This window comes from Pteropus vampyrus, unplaced genomic scaffold, assembly GCF_000151845.1.
Source record: "Pteropus vampyrus isolate Shadow unplaced genomic scaffold, Pvam_2.0 Scaffold429, whole genome shotgun sequence".
Classification (NCBI taxonomy): Eukaryota; Metazoa; Chordata; class Mammalia; order Chiroptera; family Pteropodidae; genus Pteropus; species Pteropus vampyrus.
In genome coordinates, this window is record NW_011889210.1 from 207,690 (window position 1) to 223,627 (window position 15,938).

General features: G+C 47.7%; 1 pseudogene; it reads right to left on the bottom strand.

The window, feature by feature from the left end:
- Positions 1–358: 358 nt before the first annotated feature.
- On the bottom strand, positions 359–477 carry LOC111732131 (annotated as a pseudogene).
- Between the last annotated feature and the right edge of the window lie 15,461 nt (positions 478–15,938).

The window sequence follows — 15,938 nt, forward strand, 5'->3', positions numbered from 1 at the left end:
TAGCTGATTGTGAGGCAGGTCAAGGAGTGGCAGCGAGGGTCTGGGCCACGCAAAGGTGGCATCTGAGAAGATGACTGAGAACTGTGCACAGACGTTTACCAGGGGCTGGCAACACTGTGTCCCATAGAAACCATGGAGACAATACCCATGTCTCGAAATAAAAGATCGGTCATCACAGAGATGCTGGAAACGGTCTTCTGAGCTGAGGTTTACATGGGTAAGGTTGGCAGCTCGAGAAGAACGAGGGATTTAATTAATTAATTAATTAATTTATTTATTTTAGGCAAGGCAACCCTTGGTTGACCTCATAGATCGCAAGGACCTTGTCAGCTTACAATCCCTTATTTTTTATTTTTTACGCCTGCAGCACCTGATCTTCCTAGGTGGTCTCCCATCCAAGTACTGACCAGGCCCGACCCTGCTTCGCTTTTGAGATCAGATGGGATCGGGCTTGGTCAGGGTGGCGTGGCTGTAGATGAACGAGGGATTTTAAAGTGGACACAATTATAGCAGCCTCGATTGCAACAAGGTGTAGAACTGGGGGAGGTCACCTACCACACTGAGCTGCGGTGCCCTCAAAAGCAAATGGGCATGATACGTTATCCAGGAATTATGAAGATGAATGTGATGAATAAAAGATGCCAGCCAAAGACAAATTTATTATTAGTTTAACACCTGTGAGGAATCTATGTTTCAAAGTTTACAAAATAATCTTTGTCTCCAGTATTCCATAATCCTAACCTAATTTATACTTGTCAAACGGTAACTCTTCATCTCCTGTTCCAACGACACGGCTTACACGGTTGGTAGCGAAAGCATTGGACAGAGTGAACGTCGTGTATGGAAGCACAAAGTTAGGATAATGGCAATGAATCGTGGCCTTCAGAAAAACCAGATGATGTCAAAATTGGGGTGCAAAACTTGGGGAAGAAATTTAAAAATATCCGATATGTATTTTATAAGGAAGAAGGTAAAACATGATGGACAGTTCTTTAACGTGACCCATTGTTTCACACACGCACATTTTGCATTCATGAAAAAAGGAAGAAATGAGATTAAGCAAGAACTGTGGAGTCAGGGTAGGCAGGTGAAAGTGACCAGGACATCACTAGATCTGTGAATATCAGAAGCTTACACGCTTCTGTTCCCAGGTCTCTCTCTGCAGTTAAACACGGTATCAATGTCAACTGCATGAGCCATTCAACACATGGCTCCTTAAGGGACGGTGTGGGTCACACTTTCCTGTTTCTTTGCATGCCTCATAGTTTTTTATTACAAAGTGGACGTCGTAGACAATGTATTTTAACAGCATTGGACACTGATTCCCTAATCACCTCAGGGCTTGTCGTTGTCAGTTGCTCATGCATTTGGATAGTGACCTGAATAGACTATTTCGGCGAAGTCCACCCCCACCCGGAGTGAAGCCTCTGGTGTCCGGGCTCTGCCTTGGGCATGTGGGCAGCTCCCCGGGGGTGATAGTGGTCTGAGCAGGGCTCTCTCTAACTGTCTCTTTCCCTATCTGCTGCTTTCCATGTCACACTCAGCTCTTAGGCTGCACTAATTGCTGACTGGTTGTTTTTTTTTTTAACAGTGTCCTGGGGAATAAATTGTTCTGCAGCCCAATCTGGTGACACCTGCGCTCCTTTACAAGGCTGTTTTCGAGGCCACGACTTGGGGCTTGTTCCGACATCAGGAGAGTCCTTTTGGGCTATCTCCTTGCCTGGTTCTCTCCGGTAAACTGATTGGACTACAGTTCGGCTCGTTGCTCTCATGGGGTTACTGGCTAATTCTTAATTGCTTGCCTTCAAAATTTCCATTGTTTTTGAGAACGTCTTTAAGCTCGAATCCCATCACTTTGTCGTGAATAAAGGCAATTTCTTTGGGGAGAACTTCTGGTCTTCCTATTATGTTGGCCTATCTCTTCCCCTGAACAAAATCTCTGAGTCAGTACTGCAGAGATGGGAGCCGAAGGAGGGGCCTGCTTCTCCTGGAATGGCACCCCAGCTGTATGAGCAGAGCGCTGGGTGAAGGCAATAGTCTCTGCTCTTCTTCGACTTGCTTCTCCTGCTGTTGAAATGTCACCTTACAGCAGACGGGGGTAGTAGCAGTCAGGGCCCTGACCCTTTGCACATAGGGCAGAGTCTCTGTCTCACAGGACTGGGTGAAGAAAGGGAGCCCCGCCCTCCTGCCAATCTCTGCAGAGAGGAAAGAAAAAATGGTACCCGTTTTGCCGTTCGATCCTGTATGCCGTTCTCTTCACCTCTTCTAAAAATTAAATCACGTTCTGCACGAGACAAGTTCTTACTGCTGAGTGTCTGGCAAGGAGGTGGACAAAAATCTCAGCCACGATGATGTTCAGAGCTCCAGCTTTGGCATTCAAGGTCATGTGGAAAGCTCTCACTTTCCTGGGCGGTATTACATAACCAGGAGTAATATTCGATCACAGCTTACTGTTAGGTTCTGTTCTAGTTTGGTTTCAGCCGACAGTGCCGCCTGACAACTGGGAGCAGTTGCCTCGCCCTGCGTCTACGAGGCTTTGCAGAGCCCAACATTTGTCAGATGAAGCTTGATCGGAGGAACCTATTTTCAGGTCCTGTTCACGACTCCATACTTCAGTTCCATTATATTCTGCTTTATTCGTCATTAATATTCTGCTTTCTGTTCCCACAGAGGGGGGTTTAAGGGTTGTTTCCTCAAACCGAGAAAACCCATGTGTCCTGTGGATATAACCTATAGAGGGTAAATTAACCCCATTTGTTTTACTTATTTAGCAATGATTTATTGAGTTTTTACCACACAAAAGTCCATGTGCCAGAAACTGGGGTCCCAGTGGTGAGTAAAACCCTGTTTCACAAGTTTTCTAATGGAGTTTACAGTCTAATGAGAAGAGAAAAACAGACATTAGTTCAAAAATCCCGTAAAAATAAATCTTACTGGAAATATAGAAGCTAAGAAGAGTTAACTGGTTTGCGTCTTCACACGAGATTTTTAAGTTCCGTCTGCATCTTCTGTAATGGTGTAAGATGCTTTCGAATTACCACTCTTGGTTGCTACATTGCAGAATTATGTTAAATTGCATATGGTGATATAAGCAATGTACATATAGAGTGCCTGACATTTAGTAGGTGAGCAGCAGATGTCAGTTCTTCTGAGGCGTGCTTCTTTTGCCTCAAGGAAAAAAATCCGGCGTTCCGTCTGAGATACCGCGTATCTTTGGCAGTTTCTCAAATTCTGGGTGATGTCCAGCTTTCAAACGTAGATGGCTTCAGTCTTGTCATGACGAGCCCACCGCGCAGTTTATGTCACTTGCGGGGTTGGAAATGCCCAGTTGCTTCACGTTAATGAAACTGAGAGAGAGTTCTTTGTTTCCCATGCTTAAAAAAATCCCCAGACAATGACCCTCAAACTGGAATCCAGTCCTGAGGGTCGGTAGACATTTTGTGGCGACTCAAGAATTCTTTACGAGAATTTCAAAATCTATATTGAGTTTTACCTATGATCTGTCGTCATCGTCTGTCTGTCTGTACATACACATCCATGTACATATCTCTGTCCATCTCTCCGCAGCTCTTCCATACTGGACCATCATGTCACCTGCATTTGTGTTCGTGATCACTCTGACCTCAGACAGTCACCTAAATTGCTCAGTTTTAACTTTTAACGCATTTTCTCACTCAGGATTGATGGCTCTGTGTGCGTTTTCCGCCTCTGTCTACCTGTGCCTGCCTTCCTTTATTCCGTGTTTTGTTAACTGCGTAAATTTGGACATGTTAGCAGAAGAGTTAGCTACGGTTAGAAAACTCGATTTTTTCTGAGATCTGGATTTTGATTTTTCTGCATGAGAATATTGTCACCATTCTTTGGAAGACTGTGTGTGCGCACGCGTGCTCTTAAGCGCACATTCTATGTGTGTTATTGAACAAATATTTGTTCACTGGACGGGTGCGGATGTCCTACCTTCTATTTATACGAAGCTGAAGAAACATGGCTTGATGGACCCCACGCCATGATCTGTGTTAGGACCGAGCAACCTACGTTTTAGGACATAAACTATCGAAATTGTCTTATCCAGTTTATAGACCAAAAAACACATTGTTCCACTTTTTCTTGAACGTAATGGATGATATTTCCTATTTTGGATTATCAAGGGTAGATGTTGACCTTGAAACTGCTCTTGCATAGAGGAGAGGATGAGCAGGAGGCTAGGAGGGCAGCAGGCAGCAAGCTAGCAGGGAGGCGCCGGGTTCCCGGTGCGGGGCGGTGGGGAGATACTTAGGAGCTTATGCTGGAGCACGTCTAGGGACCGCTGCAGAATTCTGTAGGACCACAGGGGGTGCATTTTTAAAAAACTTTTTTGAGCTATAATGTATAATTGAGTGTACCTATTTTAAGTGTACCCTTCAGTGGGTTTGGACAAACGTATACTCATGCAAATGCTACCACAATTGACGTATCACGTCGCCCCAAATGCTTGGTCATCTTTTTGCAGCTAAACTCCTCCTGTCTGGACTCAGACAATCACAGACCTGCTTTCATCACATATATTAGTTTTGGTTTTCTTAGAATTTCACACAAGTGAAGTCTCGCAATACAAACTATTTCGCATCCTTTTTCTTTTGCTCAGTGTAATGTTTTTTTGGTACGTATCCATATTGTCCTGGCCATTAGTAATTTGCTCCCTTTTATTCTGTCGTGTGAATACACAGTGACTTACTCATTTCTTCGGCTCTTGCTGAAAACTTGGGTTGTTTCCAATTTTCTGCATTTGTGAATAAACCTTGCATGGATGTATTTTTATTTTACTTGGGACTATTAGGTCCTATAGTGATTATATATGAAATTTTATATGAAACTGTTAAACTATTTTTCGAAGCGGTCATGCTGCTATGATCCCACCAGCAACATACGAGAATTACAGTTGCTCAAAATCTTGCCAACATTTGACATCACTGGCGCTTCTGGTTTCTTCTTTTTCTTTTAAAAATTATTTTAGTCACTTTACTGTATATACAGGGATATTTTAAAATTGCATTCCCCTGGAAAATTTCCACCAGTTGATCAAGCCAGTGGGGGTTCCTGGTCATAATAGCTTCAGGATGAAGATTGGCCGTTACCATATTTTGTAAACATAGAATGGTGAAATATGTGACATACAGAATACGTAAAATAATCGTTTTTCTCCCCCGCCAAAAATCAATATATCAGGAGCTGTATGCTGTGGAGCAGAGGTTTGTCTGTTCACTGCTTTCCAGCCCTCTTCCTTATCAGACCTCACGGAGCTGAGAAGTAACCGGACTGTTGCGGTTTTTGTCAAGAGACAGTAATCGTGCATATTGTGAGGCTGGCCTCATTTCTCCAGGCCACGGGTTTGGGCATTGGAAGTAGAGAAATTGCTACTCCACTCGGTTGTTGCTATGACTCTAGAGTCACATGGTGAGATTGTCCTTGACTGTGGCTTCCCGGGTGCCGAGGTGTTGGAGGTGGGAGGCCTGTCATAGCTGTACTCCTCATTAAGCAATAATTCAATAGCATAGAGAGAGCAGACTGGATTTTCAACTCTTTTGAAAAAGCATCTATTTCTTGCCAGTATTTTAAGGGAAGATTCTCAGAGATTTACTGAACATGGCACACAGCACTTGGATGCATCATCGTTATTATCATTATTATTATTTTGTAGGATTTTAGATGAAATGAAAACCAGATTCTGTCACCTCATTGTGGCTTTAGTTGGAGTAAATATGCATTCACTCTGGGCTCAGCAAAACGTGTGTACGTGTTTGCGCGTGCGTGTATTTGTGTTTGTGTGTGTGTGTGTGTGTGTGTGTGTGTGTGTGTGTGTGTGTGTGTGTGTTTCAAGGCTGGCAAGAACTAAATTCTTAGAAAACACTGTTTTGCACAGCATTCATTGCAAGCCTGACGTGGTTTTTAGTTTACCATAAGAAAACATTGTTGAACCCAAGAATCCACAGTAACGACTACTCCTTGGGGTATTACACTCCGGTTTAGGTAGACTTCAGATCTGCTGTCCTCTGTACCTGAAATCCATACTCAGGTGATCAGACGCTTACCCCTCAATCAGTTTATACAATCATCAAATGTGGGTTATTGAAATCTGTACCCCCGCCAGCGGCCTCGCTGGCAGGTCACCTCGCTCGTATCCTGATGCAGGACCCTCTACCTCCAGCACTGTGCTCACATTTCCATAGTCTGCTTGGTCAGGCTGGCAACCTGGAGAGCCAGGGCAATGACAGACAGACAGATGGCTGTGAGGAGGAGGGAGCAAAGCGTGAACGAGCTGAGTGATGCAAAAGCATCTGAGTTTTCCACTCTTTTCTGAGTCATCTCCTCGGCTAAAGGCAACTGGGTTTGCACAGCTGGATGGTCCGGATCAGAGTGGCAACAGGAACTGGAGAACCAGGTGGCTTTATAGGGAAGGACCAAGAGACCTAAGGACATGTTCCATTCTCTGTCCCCGAACTTGTTGCTCCATAAGGCCCAGGTCTTGCGAAGCCGCGGCCCCTGAGGTCCTGCTCTGGAGCAGACGAGGGTGGGATTCAGTGGCCCAGAGATGCCAGGTGGAGCACCAGACCATCCCTTATAAGCTCTGCGATTTACTTCTCCAAGACTTGCTCTCTTCATGCATAAAGCAGAGATTATAATCACTTGTTAAGAGGGTTAGACAAGAACGTATATCAAAGTGTTTTTTTTTTTCAGCGATGAGCACCGAACAAATACGAGTTTCTATAGAGAGACGCCGGTCAAACGACTCTTCACAGACACCACATCCACCTGGTTGTCTTACAGACAAAGAGATCGAAACTCTGGAAACAAAATGCTTTGCCCAACATGATGCCTCCGTGAAGATTTGCTTCCCACATGTCTTCTGACTCGGGTTTTCTTTGTAACCCAGATTCTATAATTAAATGATACCCTCACTCCGTGACTTTTAAGTATCTCTGATTTACTGGTCATGCCTAACTCTCCCTCCAACCTGTCGCCCCCTCTCTCCTCCTGAGTTGTCAGCGAGTAGCTTGGCAGGAGTGGGGGACAAAGAAAGACTTTCCGAGTGGGAAGTCACGCCTACTGAGGATGCGAGCTGCCAGGTCATGTTTCTGGAGCCTCTCCTGGTACCCTCACAGGGTCATCCATCAGGGCACCGGCTCTGGGATTTTCTGTACAGTTGCTGTGAGTGCTGTGAGTGACCAGCATGCTCGAGAACAAGACTTTTCAATTTAGGACCTTAGCCCTGTGCAGATGGAAATGTGAGACAGCAACTCCCGAGGGATCAGATATATGCATATATTATATATAAAGTCAAATATGTATTTATAAATTCTTTATCAACCCTAGCAAAAGTTCCGTCAGTTATGAAAATTTCTCCTTGCAACAATAATTCTTAATGGAAGGATGCTTTTCTGTAATAGCTGGTTTCATGTGATCATGTTTTGAGAATGGCCCTTGGACTCCTGGCTCCCGTGAACGGATGCTGAGGGGATTTCTTCCCTACGAAGGAGAATTTCCATCATTCAGATTTTAGAAACATGGTGACACATCTGGGATAGTTTGCTGCAGAATTTAGAAATAACAAAAATAGCATTGGTTTTTTAAAATCTTTTTTTGTTTTTTAATAGCGTGGTCCAAGCCTCTCTTTCCTAGGGCACATACATGGTCTATTATAACTCTCCCCTGTGAAACCTCAGAGCGCCTCCTCCTTTAACGGGTGGTAATTCCTTTGTAAACTGTAAAGCACCCCGTAAGTATGTGCTATGGGAGCAGATCATTTATTGCAACTATGAGCCTCCATCACAAGTGTAAACTCTTAGCTAATTGCGGTGGGAAAAAGTCTTGATTCATCAAATAATTTGTGCAAGAAATGCCATGTGATGACATATTCATTAAATCTGATTCAGCTAGACTCTGATTCAGGTGTCCGTGATGTTGAGATGATGGGGACATAGAACTGAGCCATTGCTGTGCTGTCTTTCTAATCCCACATGACGCAATCGTTCTGGAAAGGCCTCGGGACCTCGCCCGCCAGGTGTCACTGAGATGTTTTTGTCCACGAGGCCCTCCCTGGCCCTGGAGGCTGGAAGCTCTGGTGAGTCTGTGCCACTTCAGCCCCGGACACTTCGCCATGACCTTGAGCCCCTGGCCTGGGTTCAACTCGCCTGATGACACAAAGAACCGTTTTCCTTGGTAGTCTGGCCATCACTCCATTTGGGGGTGAGGGGCTGGCTAAGAGTCCTCCCTTCCACTGTGGAACTCTCAGGCCTGCAACACTTCTGAGACGACACTGAGCCTCTTGTCTGTTTCCTATGCCTTTAGCCCCAAAGACACTCCTTGTTCACCTCCCTTTCTGAGACACCAAGCACACTCTCTTTAATATGGTTAAGTAAGGAGAGACCAAACCTTTGACTTTCAGAGGGATCGACGTACTGTGTTTGCTTTGGATAAACTCATTTCAACGCTGAGCCCTAACCCATGAGAATGAATTTCAGGAATGATTGGAGTCTTTGCACTTCTTCAAGTTGCATGAGAACATGGCACCATCAGATGTTGGAAGGGCCTCTGATCTGTGGTCCACTGACGTCTCGACAGTCCCAGCATCCTGGGCCCTTACAATTAGGCAGCCTGGGTCTGTGGCTCTTCGCTGTGTGTGGGGCCGGGGGATATTTGAGGGTGGGAACCCAGACACCCAAAGCCAACTGCCTTCACAGCAGCGTTGTCTGTTCTATCACAGGATAGGACCCTGTCGCGTCTTTCAGTTCCGAAAGCAAAGACCCCCACGGGGCCTTGTGACTCGCAGGATCCCACGTCTGTGCCCCCAAGATCCGAGATTCCTTGCCTTCCTCTCTTACTGCCTTTAGGGGATCTCGCCTCTTAGCCTCTCCCCACCCCCAGCATAATTTAGGCAAAAGAACATAAAGGCCATGCACATGCTTGAAATGGAGTGAAAAAAAAAGTGGAAACACAAATATTTTAAGATTGTGGGAAATCTGCTAGAGAATTCTAAGAGCACTAGGGAGCTCATAGGGTTGACTTCCTGCCGAGAACGTGGGAAGGAAAGTTGAAAATAGTTTACAGCAAGTACGAATGGATAATGCAATGCATGATCCTGTACTCATTCATCCAATCATTTAACAGATGTACTGAATACCTACTGTGTGCCAGGGCCTGGGGTAAACGAGATACGAAGCACAATGCAACAGGGCAATAGATAATGAGAATATCATGCATGCTACAGCCTGATAAATGATCTGCATAATGGGAAGAACACAGCTCCAGAGTTAGGCACGCCCTCGATTAGAGCCCTACCTTGAGGCTTTCCAGGTGTGTGACCTTTGGGAAGCTAGCTTCTGATGAGTGTCACAGAGCTGCCCGGTACACAGATGGCGTGTAGGAGTCTTCATCTGTGAGTGCTCACCGGCCCCGCCCATTACTGAGGGTTTGAAATCTGATCTCTAATTTCTCCCTCCTAGAAACTTAGGGACAAATACTCTTTATTGTCAGGGTTTTAGCATCATTATCTCATTATCCTCAGGAATTTATATTTCCAAACGCTCGTTCTCTAAACCTATTCGCAGATGACTTAGCAGCTCGTGAGTTTCGCCTTCTTCAGAATATCGCCATTCGCTGAGGCTGCAGGGAGCTTTGACAGGGCACAGCGCCCCCGGTCAGTGCCCAGCACCCAGCACCCAGCCCCTACATCCCGCAGGCCCCTATGCCTCCTTCAGCACATGCCCCTCTGGGAGGCGCACCCCTACAGTGCTCCAGTCTGTAGGTCCCGGCCGGACTCCGGGTCAGAATCGAACCCCTGATGATGGCTGCCTCTGCGTGTGAGAGTGTGTGTTTGAGTGTGTGTGTGTGTGCGTGTGCATAGATTTTGCTTTCCTGAGCATGCGCTATGTGGACTTTCTATTCTACTGTAAAATATGTCTATGTTGCCCTGGCAATTCCATCACAGGTTTCCGGATAATTGGAGATGTCCTCAGATATTGTCCCTTCAGGTGAAAAATAAGCATTATTTAGTGACCGTAGTTGCAATGAATCGAGCACTTATTACACGCTGGGCTCAGGTCCAGACCCTGTATGGATTCCTTTACTAATGTCCACGTCAGTGCCACAGGGAGCTGACCTTGCCTTTCTTTTGTAGGTGACGGGATCGGGGTTCACGAGGTCAGTCATTGGTCTGAAGCCATATGCCTCATTAGGGGCCTCTCTGGCGAAACCTCTTCTGGTTTGGTCTGACTCTTACTTTCACATTATTTACAATTTTTCACCCACCATTCTATAAGAATTATAAAGAGAAGACACTGCAAACTGAAACATATATACAGTTATTGCCTGAAGTGTCGAGGCAAAGCGAGATTGAAATGCCTCGTAACATTATATTCATCTCACGGACCTGCTCACTGGGGGGTGTGAGGGCAGAAGGCGAAGTTCAGGTGAGTGTGCAGGTCCCTTTCTCCCTGTGGCACCCCACCGCCTCAGTCCGCCATTTTAAACTGGTCTTTTAAAAGTTGTACGTGTCCCTACTCAACTGCGAGCTGGTTAAATGAAAGCTTTTGTCTTATGCACCTTTGTATCTCTATCTAATACGATAAATACCTCCCGGCATTTTACAGATATTGAAAGATTTGCTGACACTAAAAAAAAAAAAAAAAAAAAGACTAAATATCACAAAATTTGTATCTTCTAATAGAAATAATTTAGCATTTAGCATATACTTAGAATATATCTGCTGTCACTTAGTCTTGCTCTTTTGGCCAAATCTATTAAAATCTGTTCCTTGCTCCGACTGATTCAGAGTTTGGGTAATTTTCTGCTTCATCTATTTCATGCAATCCCTTTTGAGCAACTCCTGACAAAGCATTCACTGTGAAAAATGTCTTAAAATATACTTGGGTCACAATTAGGAATTCCCGTCGCCTGCTGTAATGTTATTTCAGTCCCTTCCCCCGTGGGGTGCTCTGGTCCCACCGTGTTTTTTGGCATCCTCGGGAGAGAGCTGAGGCTGGGCCTTACGCCCGGGTCCGTTAGTGCAGCCCTGATGGCGCTGCCACCAAACCACAGTGGACAGCCTCCTGTGGCCTCCGGGGGCCCCGCACCTGGCTCTCGCGCCTCCTCGCCTCGCTGCCCTTCCCCGCCCCCCGGCCCCCGCCCCGCTCACCTGGCCGCGGGCATCTCGCTGTGGCTGTCTTTGTCTTCTTCGTGTGTTCAAGTTCTGATCCTTCCTCAAGGTCCTGAGGTCTGATTCTCAAGCTGCCGTTTTTCCAGAGCCTTCTCTGATGTCAGGCAAAAACGACCTCTCTATTCTTCGAACGTCTCACATCAGCGTCCAACTCCATGATCGCGCTTCTAAGAGAAGCTATGCGAACCGACCTCCTTACCCGGCACATAGACCAGCGTCGACGGGGGGCGCTGCGCCCAGTTTGTTCTGTTCTTCTCTTGTCCTCTGTCTTCCTCCCCTTGTCAGAGATTCCAGTAAACGGTTTTGTGAGGATTAGGAAAGTGGGGATGGGGCTCCCCGCGGCTATAGAAGGGAGAATGTGCTCTGGGTCCAGAGATCCCGGGGGCGAGTCTCGCTCCTCCTTTCGTAAGGGGTCTGGGGCACAGGGAGCTCAGACTTCTTGTTTTCTCTTCGGTCGCGTGGCGGTAAGTTTGGAGGGAAACTAGCTAAAGCTTTCAGTTAATGAATCGCCACATCCAAGACACTCCCTCTGGGCCCCTCTATCCCCAGAGACTCCGTCTGCGCTCAGCTTTCCTTCCCGGTCGCGGCAATGGCACCCTTGACTTTTAGCGTGTGTGAAACTGTCGCTTCCTCTCAATCGGGCGGGGACAGAGGCTTTCCTCTTCTCTTGCATCCCTGGGACCTAGCAGGCATTCGGCAAGCACATATTTATAAAATGATTGGTCTAAAGCAGCGGTCCTCAGCCTCTGTGGCACCAGGGAATCTAGTGCCTGATGCGCTGAGGCGGAGCCGAGGCGGTGACGCTGGCGCCGGGCGGCGGCTGCAGATGCAGACGGAGCTTCGCTCCTCTTCCACCGCTCACCTCCTGCTGTGCGGCCCGGCTCCTCGCGGGCCACGGACGGCACTGTCCACGGCACGGGGGTTGGGGACCCCTGGTCTAATGGGTGAACAGAAACTCTAATATCCTCTTGATTTCTGCAGTGACGTTCGCTGCTCAGTTGCCAAAGCATTCGAGGAATCCTGGAAGCGTTTTCCACCTTGCTTTCCTCTCTCTCCTGCAAAATGGCACTGCCTCAGATGGTGCCCTTCAGTCAGTGGTTCTCACAGGTTACTTGGAAAGCCCTCACCTACATTTCGATCTTTTTCTAGTCCATAAAATCTCTTCTCTTGGAATGGTTTTCTTTAAAAATTCCCTCAAATACAGCAATTTTCAATATGAAAATTCTGGGTATAGGGAATACCCTTAACGTCTTTTTTGCTTGATGCCTGGGGACCCCTGGAATGACAAAAGCCGATGTCACTACCGCAGCCCCTCGGATTCCATTGCATGGGCCCCTTCTTCCCAGCAGCCTCTGGGACCACAGAGGGATAGTACCCTGACAAGTTCTGAAGCATTATAGGGGAACTAATGGCTTCTTCAAAGATGTTCCTTAAGATATATTTAAATCCTGCAAGAAATAATAAATGAGGGAATAATGAGAAGCATTTATTTCTCAGTGTTCAACTGTGTTGCAGCCTCTCTATACTCACAATTTATGACGAGTAAGAATTGTGTGTGTGTGTGTGTGTGTGTGTGTGTGTGTGTGTGTGAGTGGAATGCACTACGTTAGGGGAAAAAGAATTAATGGCCATCTGTAAATGTGGGGGTGTCTGGTGAGTCTGGTATGCGTGTTGTAATAAAAACGGTTTATTGGGCTGTTGTGGTCAGACTCAGGAGCCAAAGCTTCAGCCTACACGGAGAACATGGTGGGACTCACGCTGTTTCCACTTACACTGCAGTCTGTCCGAAAAGTGCTCTTCTGGCCCCCTCTCAAGGGGTTTTATAAAATGGTTCCTTCTGGGCCTCGGATAAGCAGTTCTCGTTTTCCAGCCCTGCGTTTCTGATCTGAACATGAACGTCTGGGAGACCCACGCTAAGGCCCCACCCACACGGCGCTGTCTAGGATTCGAAACGCTTTCTCGTGGGTAAATTCTCAAATACACTTAGCCTGACTTCAAACTCTACTTCACTACGATGTGGAAACAAGAGAGACGATGTCTCCACTATCTTTCAAAAACTTCTTGTGTCGGAAAGCAAGGAAATGCTCAGAGAATAAGGTCACCCATTAAAAGGCACAAGTGATACCACTGGACAAATACGAGACAATCTGAGCATCAAACAGTCAGTGAAGAGTGATAGTGACAGCTTAAGATACCGGTGCATAAAGCGAGGCTCTGCTGTCCACAGCGATGTGAAGAAAACAGCCAGAGGCACAAAGCGGTCACTGTCCCAGTCCTCTCACCTGTCACCCAGGTCGGGCGGTGTCCTCCAGGTGTCTCGCTGGAGTCACAATTCCTTCTCCCTCGTGAAACACTAGCAGCGGCCGCCAGCGATCCTTTGCGGAATCAGTTGCTCCCAGGACGTCCGCCGCTTCGCGAGTCTCCATTTTATCAGCTCTCCGGTCGCCACCTGCTGCAAGGCAGGGCTCCCGCTCCCATTTATTATTTATTTGTTTGCTTATTTACACCAGTGTGGACCCACAGGCTCTGATGGAGTGTACACGGGCGTGCTTTATACGAATCTTGCTGGTTTTCTCTAAGTCTGGAATCACTTAGAGTGAAACTTATGAAACAGCGCACACGAACGCCGGCTGCCTGGAGGATGAGTCTTTGGCTGCCGATGGTTTCGTGACTCCATCAGCCCGGGCCGCCTTTGCTTTTACTATTCCGGTCAGTGCCCCCTCAGCTCGCCAACCTGAGTTCAGATTGGCACGGAGGCGGTGACCGAGCAGTGTTTCTGTCGTGGCCACCCCTGCCTGACTGTGGAAAGGCAGAGTTCCCTTCGGAGTCCCTGGGCCCATGAGAAGGGGCGCCGGAGGGCTTCTTATGCATCCCATCATCCCTCACATGTGGAGCAGCGTGCTCTCTGCACAACCAGTGTGCCCCATGTTTGAAATGTCGACGAGTGTTGGCCCCTGCTCACCTGGACTGGCTGATTCTGGCTCTGACAGGTCCTGCCCATCGCTCTCCTTCAGGCGGGCACGGCTGATGCCCCCGTGTGCATCTCCTGTTCCACGAGGACAAGATAAGCCATTTCATGGTCGTAATATCTTACTGCGGTTTTATGACCCATCTGTTCATCTTTAACGTCCCCACTTCCTGGAGCAGGAGCCCAGGAGCCTGGATCAAAATCACTGACAGAGGACATCGGAGTGGCCCACGCCTCCCGCCTCCACACCGGAGCGTGGCCCAGGGTCTGCGTATCCACTCAAACCCTCATTCTCCACAATTTTCTTCCGTGTTTTCTTCTTATATATTCCTGGAAAACGTACCTCAGATTCACCCTCCTCTAGGAAAGTAACATTTCATGTCTGCTGTCTTAGCAATGTTATAATGTCCCCTTTCACTCATAAAGATGTCTCGGTGGTGATGACGTAGTTGTTATTTGGTCAACCTACGCAGAGGGGGCAAAGTTTGGATTCAACCATACTCAGTTGAGTATTTTGGTTTTCTTGCAAACATCCGAGCAGTCAGCTAGGAGGGTTAAGGGTTAAGAACACACCCAGGGTTAGTGCGTGGGGTGAGGGGTTCTATGCGCATAATGTGTTCATGCTTCTGCCAGGTCAGGTGGCGAAGCGAGGAGAAAGCTTACAGAAAGCTGTTCACAGCGAGCTCGTCCTATGGCTGGATTAGGGCTTGTGATTTTAGAAAAAGTAGAACGTGGGAAGTGATGGTGGGGAGAGGTGACATCCAGCAGAAACCTCCATGCGGCTCCACTCATGCTCAGGGCACCGAGCAGGCCACACACCTTCCGTGTGGCTATGATTCGGAAAAGGGTGGAGGATGCGAAGGCGCATACGGTGAACTCTAATCGAATGCGGGTGGAGGCAGCGGCCTGAGTCTTGGAGCAAACCTCGTCTCACGGGAGCATAAAGGAGGGGCTACTAACAAGGGCTCACAGCTCGCAGACCCCGAGCCCGGGAGCTGCTGAGCCAGTCTCATGGGTGGGGGTCGACACAGGATGTAGTTCACTGTGGCTGCCTGGAGCCAGAGCCGCAGGGCCTCGAAAGTCAAGCCAATGACAGCATTCCACAGAAGCTGGAAACGTGCATAAAATATTACTACCTGTCACTGAAAGATGAATCTGTAAGTATAAAAGGACTCACATGGCATCTCGAACTTCTCAGTAGGTGTCCGCTTTCTTATTTACCTGTGAGAAGCTTGTTCCTGCTTACGAGCTGGGTTTTAGTCATGGACAGGCACACTGTGACCCACGGGGGTGGGCATCTGGGGCGAACTCGCCGGCGGGGGGCGGGGGGGTCAGCTGTGCCCACAGGTTCTCCCTCCACGCCCCCGTGATGGGTGGAGTTGGGGAAGGGAATGTCTGACCTGGGTATTTCTCTCATCTTGGAAAAACAGGTGGTAGTTTCAGGTTACGCCAGGCCGAGGGGAGCGCGATCTCTCCCAGCTGTGTGCCCTTGGCCCGTTCCTCAGCCTGCTTTCCTCCATTCCTAACTCATCAGGCAAGGACTCAGTTTCGGATTCTGGTCTCGATTCGACGACTTATCCTGTGACTTCAGAGGAGTCATTTACAGGAGGGAGACTAGGCTTTCACGCCTGTACTTTAACCACCTGTGCATAGCAACCCGCGTTATGTATCAGGTGCTGAGCTGTGGGCTGGGGACACAGGGGTCAGCAAAACAGAAACGGGACCCTTAGTACTCACGGGATCCCTGGGGATGCTGGCATTCACCTCCACCAGCCAGTT